Source organism: Pinus tabuliformis, chromosome 9, assembly GCF_031772625.1.
Source record: "Pinus tabuliformis cultivar Carrire ecotype Pingquan chromosome 9, CPIR1, whole genome shotgun sequence".
NCBI classification, from domain to species: Eukaryota; Viridiplantae; Streptophyta; class Pinopsida; order Pinales; family Pinaceae; genus Pinus; species Pinus tabuliformis.
The window spans coordinates 945,261,133-945,276,448 of NC_142307.1; the positions used below are offsets into that span (position 1 = coordinate 945,261,133).

The 15,316-nt window shown below is 39.8% G+C and overlaps 1 pseudogene; it reads left to right on the top strand.

Moving 5' to 3' along the window:
• Positions 1–869: 869 nt before the first annotated feature.
• Positions 870–15,316, top strand: part of LOC149151866 (protein STABILIZED1-like) — a 53,776-nt pseudogene continuing 39,329 nt past the window's right edge.

Below are 15,316 nucleotides of genomic sequence, written 5' to 3' on the forward strand. Positions count from 1 at the left end.
TGATTGTTGTTGCTCATTGATTGCAAAGGCCAATGAATTGCCTTGTTTTCTAATACAGTTTTTTAAAATCAGAATTTTGTGGTAACTTTGCAGGTTTTTGCAGTCATGCCAAGAGTTTCTATTGTAGATTGTACAAGGAACAGGAGGAAGCGAGGGGTGTGGGGGGCCCAACTACAATCCATTTCATCAAATGAGGATAGGAGGGGTGATGTGAATTCTCCCAATGCGCCCAGTAATGTCATTGAAAAAGACACTGTGGTGGAAGATCATGCTATCCCACCATCAACCACAGAGCCACCTTCAACCATAGTGCAAGGTGCAAGTTCAATAAAGAAAATTAGTTCCATCAAAGGCTGGACAAAGCAAGACATGCTAGCTGAATTTGATGACATTGATTTTAAGGGACTTTCAATCTGTGCCTCTACAAAAACCATTGTATTGCTGCCTCTAACATACAGTATTGGATAAATGGGTTGACTAATACAAAGCGTAGAGGGCCTGTTACAATTATGACAGAAGAGGAGGAGACCAAGCTGGTTGAGTGGTGTAAGGAGATGGACCAATTGGGACATGGGTTAGAGCTTATACAACTTCAATCCATAGTAGCTCAAATCTGTTAGGGGAAGCCAAACCCATTCAAATATGGGTTTCCTGGTAAATCATGGTGGAGTGGGTTTACAAAAAGGCATTGAGACCTTGTGCTACGTATAGCTGAGGGCCTTGACATAGACATGGCTTTAAATCTACACCCTACAATTGTGTCCAAGTTCTATAACACTCTTTCTGTTGCATATGAGCAACACTCATATGTCCTAGACCATATATGGAAATGTGGTGAAACAAGCTTACATGCATGAAGGAATTGTGGTATGCGGGTAATTGGCGAGGGAGCATAAATGTGCCTAAGATTTTGCCTAAGAGAAGGGAGTGGATCACTATTCTTTGTTGTGTCAATGCAATTGGTTCTTCAATCTCGGGATTTTATCTATTCAAAGGTAAAACACAACTGAAAAACTATATACATAACTGTGAACCAGGTGCATGCATGTATGCACATCCCCATACATGGATGACAAAGGAACTATTCCTGAATTGGCTTTGTCACTTTGTTGCATCTGTACCAGGTGGTCTCGCCTGAAAATAGACGCCTACTGATTTTAGATGGTCATGGAAGCCACATGGTTGTGCAGACAATTGAGGAGGTCAATAATTTGGGCATTGACCTGTTAACATTATCAGCTCATACCATTCACAGATTGCAACCCCTTGATGTCAGCGTGTTTAGGCCTTTCAAGAACTATTTCAGGGTCGAGCGAGCTTCGTGGATGGAAAAGAATCCAGGGGTGGAACTAAAGAGGTTTGAGTTAGCTAAGATTGTAAGTAATCATTTAAAAGGGCTCTCACACCTTATATTATCAAGTTCGACTTTAGGAGGAATAGTATATGGCCACTTAATGTTGATGCTATTATGCATGATATTGGTTGTAGCCAAACATTTTATGTGGAAGGTCAAGAAGCAGAGAACTTACAAGACCATGTTGATGCCCAAGAAGATGTTGTTGTTGCTGAAGGTATAATGTCCCTTTATGAAGGGCACTTATATGGTGATGATGATGAACATATGAGTGAGATACAGTTCAGTCATGAACCAACTGTCAATATCATGGAGGTTATCACATCCACTAAACCACCTGTCAATTCTGCATGCGATATTCCATATGAGGCAGTTGATGAAGTGAATGAAAATGAAAACTTGATTTTAAATGATAATGCAACAGGAACGCAACAACTTACAGATATAATCACAACTACAGAGATGCAACAGAAAAACACTTCATTTCATTAATAGAAAAATATTGAACTATGCTTACAAACAGAATGGAAATAAGATAGCTTATGGGATGGTAGCTTATCTCTCAGAAGAGATGTGATGGCTACATGCCTATGAACTGTGTTACAATGAGGCTCAAAGACCTATTTATTACTGAGAAACAATGGAAAACCATAAACATCCAAAAACCTAACCCTAGGAGATGAAGCGCCAAAACTATGGGCCCCGTTTAGGTAAATTGGTACATCAACTTCCCGAGGTTGTAACTTTGGCATACGATCTCCATTTGGCTATCATAATACCTCGTTTCAAATATCTCGAAGAGAAGGCCAAAAGCAAATAATCAAGCCAATTTGTGAAGTAGTTGGTCTCTCTGTTTTCCCTAAAAACATCGTTTAGGGCCTCAAAACGGCTCTGGAAGTTTAGGACCCAAAAAACTTCCAAAAATAGTAAACTATGCTACAATTAAGGAAACCAAAAAACTAAAAGAGACAGTGTTGGGGGTCCAAGTGGAATAGGCAGGTGGCCACCAATATCCACTTGGATCATTCCTCCCCCCTTAGGAAGAAGTGGTCCCCATTACGTTGAGTGCCTCCATGAGATGGGGAAACTTTTGCTGAACTTGGTCCCTGGTGAGCCACTTACCTTGGTGAAGGAGTTGTCCAGCTTTAACAACCCAATATACTTGGATATTCTACTAGCAAGTGTTCTTGATCTCTATGTCCATGATCCGATCAGTGGTGGCATGTTCCAAGCAGTCTGGGTTTATCTCTATTGGTGTGAGATGTTCTGCAACGTCAGATGTGTCCAACAATGGTGGAAAGTATGGCCGAAGGCGATCTACATTGAACACTGCGTGAAGACCAAGGAACGGTGGAATGCTAACCTCGAAGGCATTGTCCCAAATCGGAGCGGGCGAAGCTTGTGGTGGGGTCTAGCAAGGCACTCCTTCTGCAAATGTAGCCAATCTTTGTCGCCCACCTGAAACTTGTGTGGCACCCGATGTTGACCATGGCGCTCCTTGTACTTAGCATTGGCTCTATCCAATATATCATGGACCTGCTGGCAGATGTATTGAATGTGCTCAATGAAGTTGTTATCCCTGTCAGTTTCGGACTAGACATGAGTCGAATATTCCTAAGTAGCTGCAAATAGTATGGTCACATCAATGGGACATAATGGCTGAAATCCCAACCCTACCTGAAAGGGGTTGTGGCCCATTGAGTTGTGGAGAGCTCTGTTGTAGTTTTGCTGGACATAGGGGACGCTTTCATCCCATGTGTGTGGATGCTTCGAGTTATACATGCGTAGAATGTGTACAATCATCCTGTTGACAAACTCTGTTTGGCCATCAGTTTGGGGATGGAAAGTTGTGGACTTAGTAAGTTTTGTATCCAACATCGACCAAAGTCTTGACCAAAATGCACTGAGGAATCTGTTGTCCTGATCTGAGACAATAGACTATGGAATCCCAAAGTGTACCCACACTCACTCAAAGAAGAGCTTAGCAATGGCCTCCATTGTGATACTCTTCTTCCAGGCTACCATGATGGCCATCTTAGAGAATCTTTCGATGACCACAAAAACGCAATCGTTGTCGTGCTTAGTAGAAGGATGGCCTAAAATATAATCCATGGAGACAGATTCCCAAGGCCGACTAGGAGTAGGTAGAGGAGTACACAGGCCTTACTTCTTGATGGTTGGTTTGGCAATGGAGCAGGCGTTGTAGGATCTAATGTACTTCCCAACATCCTAACTAAGTTTCGTCCAATAAAAATGCTTCTGCAATACTGCCATTATTTTCTCTACTCCGAAATGTCCAGCGACACGACTGTAGTGCTCCTCCAAAATCATCTTGTCATGCTTGCTTGAAGGAACATAGATGTGTCTCGGGTGGCATAACAGTGCATCATGAAGCTGAAAATTTGGAACTTGCTTCCCTTCTAGGAGTGCCTGATATGTGTTGTCAAATTTTGGTTCACTCTTCCAAAGATGTGGCCACCTCGATGTCTTGTGCCCACAGGAGTCAATCACAGTGATCAGCGTCATGACCAGTGGTCGGCTGAGGCAATCAATGACATTATTGGTGTTGCCCTTCTTATACTTAATGTTCAAATGGAACTATTGTAGGTAGGTGGACCATTTCTGATGGTGATCATTCTGCAACTTCCTTTGTTTCTGTATGAACTGTAGAGGTCGGTGGTCTGTGTGGATGACCGTTTCCTTCCTCAAAATGAAATGCTTCCATTAACGGCAGGCCTACACAATGGACTACATTTCTTTGTTATAAGTGGGGTACTTTTGGACTGTTTCTGAAAATATCTCATTATGGTAAGCCACTGGATGCCCATGTGAAGTAAGAACTGCACCAATAACATACTTGGAGGCATCTGTCTCAATCTCAAATGGTTGTTGCAGGTTTGGTAATGTGAGCACTGGTGCAGAACAGAGGTGATTTTTTAACTCAGAGAATGCATGTTATTGGGTTTCAGACCAAAAAAACTTTGTTTTTTCTCCACCCTTGGTGACTTGACTTAAAGGCCAAGTGATATGAGAGAACCCCAACATGAACCTACGATAGAAGTTGGCAAGACCCAAAAAACTGCAGAGCTCAGTTACAGTGGTTTGGGCTAGCCAATCCCGAATTACTTGTATCTTGTATGGGTCCACATCTACACCCTGCTCATTAATTAGGTACCCCAGATATTGAACCTAGGTCAGGCCAAAGGTGCATTTCTCCAAGTTAGCACACACCTTGTGTTGTCGCAGGGTTTGAAGGGCCAGTCGAATATGGTGGAGGTGCTTGTCCAAAAGCTAGTTGAAGATCAAGATGTCATCTAAATACACCACCACGAATGCATTGGTGAAGGGTCTCAAGATGTCATCCATCAGTCTCATGAAGGTTGCAGGGTCATTCGTCAATCTGAAAGACATGACCAACCATTCAAAAAGGCCCTCCTTGGATTTGAAGGCAATCTTCCACACATGAGAAGGTTCGATAGGCACCTGGTGCTAACCTAACTTCAAGTCAATCTTGCTGAAATATTTCCCCCCTTGAGTTGGTCGAGAAGGTTATCAATCTGTAGGATTGGGTACCTATTCCAAAAAATGATTTTATTCAACACCCGATAGTCAATACAAAGCCTCCAGGTCCCATCCTTCTTCTATACTAATATAATCAGGCTCCAACAAGGTGATGAGCTTGGCCTGATGTGCCCTTTCTGTAATAGTTCCTGAATCTGCCTCCTGATCTCATCGTTCTCCAGTAAATATTGCCAATAGATCAGCCCATTGGGCAGTGTCCCGCCTGGGGTCATATCGATGGAGTGCTTGACTTGACAATGCAGAGGTACCCTTATAGGTGAGGCGAAAATATCCTTGTACTCCTCCACAACCTTGTCCATCTGTTTCTTCTATGTAGAGGAGCCCTGCTTGGAAGTCATGGCCACAACCTTCTTCTTTCCCTGAGGACGAATCATAAGGAAAAAAATTTCCTGGTTTGGGAAATGATCTTACTTCATTGCATTGCAGTGATCAAAAAGATGGTGGTAGGCGAGGCTAGATCCAGTATCCTGTACAACTTGTTGGCCAAGGTAATAATCATAGAGTGAGGTCTTGATTCATATACAACATATCACTTCCACAAGTATGGTTTTCCTAACAATACATCACAAACTTCAAGAGGAGCAACATCGCACATTACCTCATTCGTGAAGGGCTTGATGTTGTAGGGAAGGCGACACTATTGGCTAACGCGAAAATCTCATCCTTGGTGAAACCACTTGATGGTGTATGGCTGTGGATGTGTTTTAGTCTTCAGGCCTAGCCGCTTCACGACCTCTACTGAATTGAGGTTCTTTTGGCTCCCATTGTCGACAATGAACTGCAGCGCAGAACCCTTCACCCACATCTATGAGTGGAAGAGGTGTTCCCCCTCCTCTATATCTTCAAGCTCAATCTTCTAGATCTTGGTGGTGGCCATGGTGGCACTGGACTTTTCATCAATGATCTTCTTCCCTTTGTCAGTTCCCTTATCAGGTTCTGATTCAAAGTCAGAACATGCGTCTGATTCAGAAGCCTTCAGCTCGTCCACTAGTCACTGCTTGGCCCGAAACTCACTTGTATTGTGAGTGGAGCTCTTATAGAACTCACACCATTTTCACGTGTCCTTCTTTGTCAAGTTCATGGTTTTATTATTTGCTTATGGCTTCGGCAGGTAGCCCCTCCTTGGCTTGATCCTTTGTTCTATGGTTTGGGGGTTCCTTTTCCTTGCTTTGGATTCATAGATCCAAAGTCCCACTTCTTCTATTTAAACTTCTGCTCAATCTTGACAGCATACTGGTACGTCGTGCCAAGCAAGGAAATTTCCAAGAACTCCATCTCGTCCTGGATGTACTTATGTAGACAGTCGTGTTACTTGAGCACCAAATGCTTCTTAGTATCCTTGATACTTAGCTTTGTGCGAAGGGTATGGAAAATATTTGTGAACTCCGACACATCTTGGTCCCTTCCCTGCCGTAGCATGGTCTACTTTATGTATTTATATTCATAGCTCCTGATAGGGTAATATTGTTCCTTGATGGTGTCTTGGAAAGAATCCCAAGTGGGTGCGGCTGAAAACATCGAGGGTTCACTCTCATACTTTTGTTCAAAGTAGGTTTCCCACCAGTCCTTGACATGTGGAGCGGCTTTGAGAAGTGAAAAAGTAATATTTTCCCAATTGGAAAAGTCATGAACTGTTAGGTCCCTATAATACTAGTGATTCCCCCATTAATATTTTCATTGTATCCCTTATTGTTATTATTGTGCCCCTATTGTCCCCATATTATTATTATTGTGCCCCATAGAAGCCCAGTATTGTTATTGTTGTGCCCTTATATTATTATTGTTACGTCGACTTTGATTATATTGTGACCCCTTAGACTCCTATATATAGAAATGAGGTTTTTTCATTTGTATCATCCAAGAATTGTTTATTTGTGTAATGTAAAGGAGCTTTCTCCCTCAAAAAGGTTGAATTCTAAGGCATTGATCTTTCTTTTATATCTTGTTGTGAGCTGGGTTCATAACATTTGGTATCAGAGCTTTGGATTCTAGGGTTTCGCTGCTCCAAACAGGGCATCATGGAATTTTCGTTATAACTTTTTTTCTGCGATGTTTCATAAGCTAAAAAAAAAAAACACATTTGAGCTTAAATCATTCTGAACCATGGGTCTAAATTTCAAATCTTATCTCGCTACGTTTTCGGAGATATGATCTAAGGAGGTTAGGGTTTTTGCAGACTCCCATGACCTTGGGAAAATCGTCATAACTTTCGCTCTAGGCATCAGATTGAAATTTCATAAGAAGTTATAGAAAGAGGACAGACTGTAGTTTTCTTTGTATCTTTTTCAAATCCAAAGGTTGAAATAGTGACACATGGCACATCGTACAAGTTTGCTCTATTGAAAAATTATATAATCAAGTCATCTTGGGAGAATGGGCATAACTCTTTCTTGGAGAATTAAATTTTGATCAGACTAGTGGCATTGGAAAGAGAACTCAAAGGGATACCGCAAGAAGCAATTTTAGACCTTGGAGATCCACAATTATAGAGATACAATATATTCAATATCGAGCTTCTAAAAATTGAAAAAAGGTGTGTAGTCTTTTTAAAATTTTGCATAAGTTTTGGTTGAAAATTTAGGTTGAATTTCAAAGGGCATAGTGAAGCATAATTATCATTAGTTTATGCCCCAAAGAAAGAAAATGGAAACACCTAGTAAGCAACCTGAAATATCTAGCATGACTCATGAAGAAGAGGAAGAAATGCAACATGATATATCAAAATTACGAGACCAAGTGCAACAAATTTCACTCTCACAAAAGGTAACCGAAGCTAAGATGAATGGGATGGAAGCTAATATGAAAGGCGTGCAAGTTAAGATGGATGGTGTGGAAGCTAAGATGGATGGAATGGAATCTAAGATGAAGGGCATGGACGCTAAGATCGAAGATTTGAAAATAGATTTGAATAATTTTCTACAAGAAATGCTTATTAATGGTGAAAGGGTAGTAAAGGAAACTCATGATGAGAACAAAAGAAATGTTAATCATGATTTCATAGACTCTAATGTTGGATTGAAGACCCACCATGTTTGAAAGATCGATATGAGGAAGTTTGATGGCAAGAATCTTGTAACATGGATACTATAGATGGAGCAATATTTCGATCTCCATAATGTGCAAAACACACAAAAAGTAGGCATTGCAACTTTATATTTGGAACCAAATCAGTTTGTATGGTATCGATGACTTTGCTCTCGTAAACAAATTGTCACTTGGGAAATTTTTACGGAAGAAATGATAGCACATTATGAGGATACAAAAAGCAACACTTTTTTAGCCAATTGATAAACCTCAAACAAAAGGGTTCAATGATGGAACACATTGAAGACTTCCAAAAATTGAATATAAGGGTAAAAGATATTCCAGAGGAGCATAGGATTGATGTGTTCATAGGGACTTTAAAGGATAACATCCAACATGAGGTTCGCCTTTGGAACCTGACTCATTGGAGAAGGCATTCAAGTTGGAAAGAAAAATGGAAAGCAAAATTATGGCAAGAAGGAAGCCTACCACTCACAACTATAAGGATGGAAGTGTTGTTTCCCCTAGCCTTCCACAACCTACAAGGTTGACACCCCAACAATTGGAAGAAAAAAGAGAAAAAGGGCTTTGTTACAGTTGTGATAGCAAATACACTAAAGGTCATAAGTGTGTTGAGAAGAAATTATTTTACATAGATTGTGAAGAGGAGGAAGAAAAGGAACAAGAAACATCAAAAGAAGAGGATATACACCAAGAACAAACCCTAGAGAAAGAATAAATGAATCCGACCATATCTTGTAATGCATTGGCCGGAATTACCACTCCTCAAACTATCAAGATAGAAGGACATATCAAGAAGAAAAAGGTAATAGTGTTGATTGATTCAGGCAATACCCATAATTTTATTCATTAAGGTAGCCAAGGAATTGAGTTGCTTCCTATATCCAACACCAGAGTGTCAAGTGATGGTTGCAAGTGGAGGAACCATAAATTGCTCTGGAAAGTGCCATAATATCAAGCTATCCATGGGATAATATGGATTGAATAGCCCAATTCTTTCCATTCCAATGGATGGTGCTGATGTTGTACTAGGAGTCCAATGACTACAATCCTTGGGTACAATAGCTTTTAATTTTCAAGAACTTTTCATGAAATTTTCTTCGAAAGGAAAGGAAGTTGAATTAAGAGGTATCGCAGGGAAAGCAGGAAATATAATCAACTGTAATGGAATTACAAAGCCTCTAAAGAAATAACAATGAGGCATAATTACACAATTATGTTCGCTAGAGGTTCCCACATCAAAATAATCTAGTTCTCCAGATCTCCAAAAAGTATTGGAAAATCATTCCAAGGTATTTGAGACTCCCAAAGGTCTCCCACATATTCGTGATCATGATCATGTTATTCATTTGATTCCAGGAAGTGTTCCTCCAAACATCAGGCCTTACAGATATCCCTATGCCCAAAAGAGTTAAATTGAACGTATGGTTGCAGAAATGCTAGAGGCTGGTATAATTCAACCTAGTCAAAGTTCTTTCTCTACTCTAGTAGTATTTGTGCACAAGAAGGATGGATCATGGTGCATGTCTCCGAATTATAGGGAGCTCAACAAGCTCACTATTAAGGATAAATTTCCCATTCATGTCATTGATGAACTATTGGATGAATTGCATGGATCAATTTACTTCACCAAGTTGGATATTCGTTCAGGATATCATCAAATCAAAATGAAGACTGAAGACATTCTGAAAACAACATTTAGAACTCATGAGGGTCATTATGAATTTTTGATCATGCCTTTTGGCCTTACCAATGCAACTTCTACATTTCAAGGTTTGATGAATTCCATTTTCAAACCCTTCCTTAGAAAATTTTTGTTAGTATTTTTTGATGATATACTAATCTATAGCAAGTATTGGAAGGAACATGTTCAACATGTTGATAGGTTGCTCAAACTATTGGAGGAGAAACAATTATATGAAAAAAACTCCAAATGTTTCTTTGGAGTACAAGAGGTGGAATATCTGGGTCATATTGAATCTCATGAAGGTGTTATGGTAGACCCTAGCAAAATTAAAGCCATTAAGGAATGGAAAATCCCCACTTCCATAAAGCATCTGCGAGGATTTCTTGGGTTGACATGGTATTATCGCAAGTTTGTTAAGAATTATGGGAGAATAGCATCACCTCTAACAAAATTATTGAAGAAAGATGCATTTTTATGGACTCCAGAAGCAATGAAGGCCTTTGAACATCTTAAAGAGGCAATGTGCCAAGCACCGATCTTAGCTACGTTGGACTTCACAAAAACCTTTATTGTGGAATGTGATGCCTCAGGAAATGGAATTGGTGTTGTTTTAATGCAAGAAGAAAGACCCATTGCTTTTGAAAGTCATCCAATCAAAGGAAAGTATTTATACAAAGCTATTTATGAGAAGGAAATGTTGGCAATACTACATGAACTTAAGAAATGGCGACCATACCTAATGGGAAGACACTTCAAGGTAAAAACAGATCATGATAGTCTTAAATACTTTTTAGAACAAAGATTATCTTCAGAAGAGCAGCAAAAATGGGTCACAAAGATGTTGGGTTATGACTTTGAAATCATATACAAAAAAGGGAAGCAAAATGTTGTGGCAGATGCTCTCTCAAGAAAGGATGAGGATGGGGAAGCATTGCTTTGTGCCATTTCTATTATCCAACCAGATTGGATAAATGAAGCAATGTATGAATGGAAGAATGACGAAGAAGTGTGGGCACTCATTCAAAAGATACAACAAGATCTTAGTAAATCTGATACATTTAGCTAGATATATGATTCGTTATGGTATAAAGATCGCTTATACCTATGTCAGAATTCCCAACTCAAACAAAATATTCTTATGGAATTGCATGCCTCTCCCTTAGGAGGGCACTCAGGATTTTTAAAAACTTACCATAGGGTTAAGAAGGAGTTTTTTTGGGATGGCCTTAAATCTGATATTCAAAGTTTGTGGCGGAATGTTTGGTTTGCCAACAAAATAAAGTTGAAACAATTAAGACCCCAGGTCTATTACAACCTTTATCCATTCCAAGTCAACGTTGGGAGGAGGTTTCAATGGATTTCATCACAGGTTTACCCAAGTCCGAAGGAAAGAGTGTCATCATGGTGGTAGTTGATAGATTTACCAAGTATGCACACTTTTGTGCATTATATCATACATTTAAAGCCAGTATAGTTTCTACTGCATTTATGGAAATAATTCAAAAGCTACATGGAAACCCAAATATTATTGTAAGCAACAGAGATCCCATTTTCACTGGAATTTTTTGGACAGAATTATTTTCTTGTCTTGGTACTCAGTTAGCTCATAGCCCATCTATCATCCTCAATCTGATGGGAAAACTGAGATAGTAAACAAATGTTTGGAAGGATATCTTCATTGCTTTGTATCTGATAAATAGACACAATGGGTCAAATGATTTCCTTTGGTTGATTGGTGGTATAACACTTCCTTTCATATTGCAACAAAAATGACCCCATTTATGGCACTTTATGGATATCGCCCACTGTCCATCACATCATATTTAAGAGAAAATTCTAAGGTTCGAGCAGTGGAAGATCACATCGAGCATCAACAACAAGTTCTCCAACTCTTAAAGGATAACCTAACTTTGGCACAGAATAGAATGAAACAATAGGCAAATCAACATCACAGCGAAAGAAGTTTTGATATAGGTGACTGGGTATTTCTACAGCTACAACCATATAAACAAATGTCCCTCAAGCAAGCTAAGAAGGATAATAAATTATCACCAAAGTATTATGGTCCGTACAAGGTGTTGCAAAAGATTGATACTATGGCATACAAATTAGAGCTTCCTGCAGCTTTACGAGTGCACCTAGTTTTCCATGTTTCATGCTTAAAGAAGGTTATTGGTGACAAGCTCCCAGTTCAAACAATATTGCCAGAACTTGATGAGGAAGGAAAAATCATATTGGAACCTAAAGCAGTCACAGAAACAAGAACTCGACATCTGTGAAATCGATCAATTTCGGAGTATCTTGTCAAGTGGAAGAACTTACCCACTGAAGACTCCACACAGGAGGATGAGAATTTTATACGTAATCATCCATAACTACTCAAGCATTGAGGACAACACTTTTTTGAAGGAGAGGGGTATGTTAGGTCCCTATAATACTAGTGATTCCCCCATTACTATTGTCATTGTAGCCCTTCTTGTTATTGTTGTGCCCGTATTGTCCCCATATTGTTATTATTGTGCCCCATAGAAGCCCACTATTGTTATTGTTGTGCCCTTATATTGTTATTGTTATGTAAGCTTTGATTATATTGTGACCCCTTATACTCCTATATATAGAAAGGAGGTTTTGTCATTTTATCATCCAAGAATTGTTCATTTGTGTAATGTAAAGGAGGTTTCCCCCTCAAAGAGGCTGAATTCTAAGGTGTTGATCTTTCTTTTCTATCTTTTTGTGAGTTGGTTTCATAACATAAACTACAAAAATATCCTTCCAACTGATTTAACCATTTATCTACAGTGTCTGCATCTATCAAGCCTTCAACTATGGAAATATTGAAGTTAACTTGTACCTTAAAAGGGGTGGAACCTGCAGAGTGGTTGCTCGATGAAGATGCATTTCCTATGGGTAGTTGTCGAAGGATCTGGGCAAAGTTATCCATCATTCTGTCCCTTTGTCACTCGAGGGCTTCCTCGAGCAACATTTTGAAAGGATCTCATGCCCCCTTGTCTTTATTTTCTTCTGCCATGGGAGGTCGTCAGGTTTTATGAGGCTAATCTTGCAACGGTTCAACCAGATCAAGCCCTAACTCCTTATACCCTGACCTCGTTGGGGACTTGTAAAGAAAAACAAAGAAAGAGAAGACCGCTCTTATACCACTGATCTGAACTTAAACAAGAACACAACAACTTACAGATATAATCATAAATACAAAGATGCAGTAGAAAAACACTTCATTTCATTAATAGAAAAATATTGAACTATGCTTACAAACAAAATGGAAATAAGATAGCTCTAGCAATGGTAGCTTATCTCTTAGAAGAGATGTGGCAGCTACATGCCTCTGAACTGTGTTACAATGAGGCTCAAAGCCCTATTTATTATTGAGAAACAATGGAAAACCCTAAACATTCAAAAACCTAACCCTAGGAGATGAAGCACCGAAACTATGGACCTCATTTGGGTAGATTGGTACATCAACTTCCCAGGGTAGTAACTTTTGCATACGATCTCCGTTTGGCTATCATAATACCTCATTTCGAAGATCTCAAAGAGATGGCTAAAAACAAATAAGAAGATCAATTTGGGATGATTTTGGTCTCTCCTTTTTCCCTAAAAACGTCATTTAGGGCCTAAAAATGGCTCCAGAAGTTCAAGACTTGAACAACTACCAAAAATAGTAAACTATGCTACAATTAGGAAAACAAAAAATTGAAAGAGACAATGTTGGGGGTCCAAGTGAATTAGGCAGGTGGCCACCAATATCCACCTGGATTAGGACTGGTATATGGCCACTTAACGTTGATGATCTTATGCATGATATTGGTTGTAGCCAAGCATTTTATGTGGAAGGTCAAGAAGCAAAGAACTTACAAGACCATGTTGATGCCCAAGAAGATGTTGTTGCTGCTAAAGGTATAATGTCCCTTTATGAAGGTCACTTATATGGTGATGATGATGAACATGTGAGTGAGACACAGTTCAGTCATGAACCAACTGTCAATAGCATGGAGGTTGTCACACCCACTGAACCACCTATCAATTTTGCATGCGATATTCCATATGAGGCAGTTGATGAAGTAAATGAAAATGCAAACTTGATTTCAAATGATAATGCAACAGGAACACAACAAATTACAGATATAATCACAAATACAGAGATACAGCAGAAAAACACTTCATTTCATTAATAGAAAAATATTGAACTATGCATACAAAGATAATGGAAATAAGATAGCTTGGGCGATGGTAGCTTATCTTTGAGAGGAGATGTGATGGCTACATGCCTCTGAACTATGTTACAATGAGGTTCAAAGGCCTATTTATTATTGATAAACAATGGAAAACCCTAAACATTCAAAAACCTAACCCTAGGAGATGAAGCGCCAAAACTGTGGGCCCCGTTTGGGTAAATTGGTACATCAACTTCCTGAGGTCGTAACTTTGGCATACAATCTCCATTTTGCTACCGTAATACCTCATTTCGAAGATCTCAAAGAGAGGGCTGAAATCAAAGAGGCAAGCTAATTTGGGTTGTTGTTGGTCTCTCCGTTTTCCCTAAAAAAGTCGTTTACGACCTCAAAACGACTCTGGAAGTTCAGGACCCGAAAAACTGCCAAGAATAGTAAACTGTGCTACAATCAAGGAAACTGAAAAACTGAAAGAGACAATATTGGGGGTCCAAGTGGAATAGGCTGGTGACCACCAATATCCACCTGGATCATTCCTCCCCCCTTAGGAACCAGTGGTTGCCATTGTGTTGAGTGCCTCCATGAGATGGGGAAAATTTTGTTGAACTTGGTCCCTAGTGAGCCACTTGCCTTGGTGAAGGAGTTGGCTAGCTTTGACAAATCGATATAGTTGGATATTCTACTAGCGAGTGTTCTTGATTTGTGTGTCCATGATCTGATCAGTGGTGGCATGTTCCAAGCAATATGGGTTTAGCTCTATTGGTATGAGCTATTCTGCAACGTCGGATGTGTCCAGCAATGGTGGAAAGTATGGCCGAAGGCAATCTACATTGAACAGTGGGTGCAGACCAAGGAACAGTGGAATGCTAAGCTCGAAGCCATTGTCCCCTACAGCCTTGGTGATGGTGTATGACCCATATCGGAGTAGGTGAAGCTTGCAGTGGGGTCCAGCGAGGCGCTCCTTCTGTAAATGTAGCCAAACTTTGTCGCCCACCTAGAACTTGTGTGGCACCCAATGTTGATCATGGCGCTGCTTATACTTAGCATTGGCTTTGTCCAATATATCATAGACCTACTAGAGGATGTATTGAATGCGGTCAATGAAGTTTTTAGCCCTGCTGTTTTCAGACTGGACATGAGCCGAATCTTCCTAAGTAGTTGCAAATGGTATGGCCACATCAATGGGACATAATGGCTGAAATCCCATCCCTACCTAAAAGGGGATGTGACCCGTTGAGATGTGGAGAGCTTTGTTGTAGTTGTGCTAGACATAGGGGAGGCTTTCATCCAGGGAAAACCCTAAATTTATAAATATAATAAATGGGCGAATCTCCATGGTATATAGGAAAAATGGAAGGCGACTTTATCAATAATATAATATGTATATATAATTTTTTGGCGAATCTCTCACTAGGCATGGCGAATATTTTACTCAATTATAAAATCTTGTAAGATCTT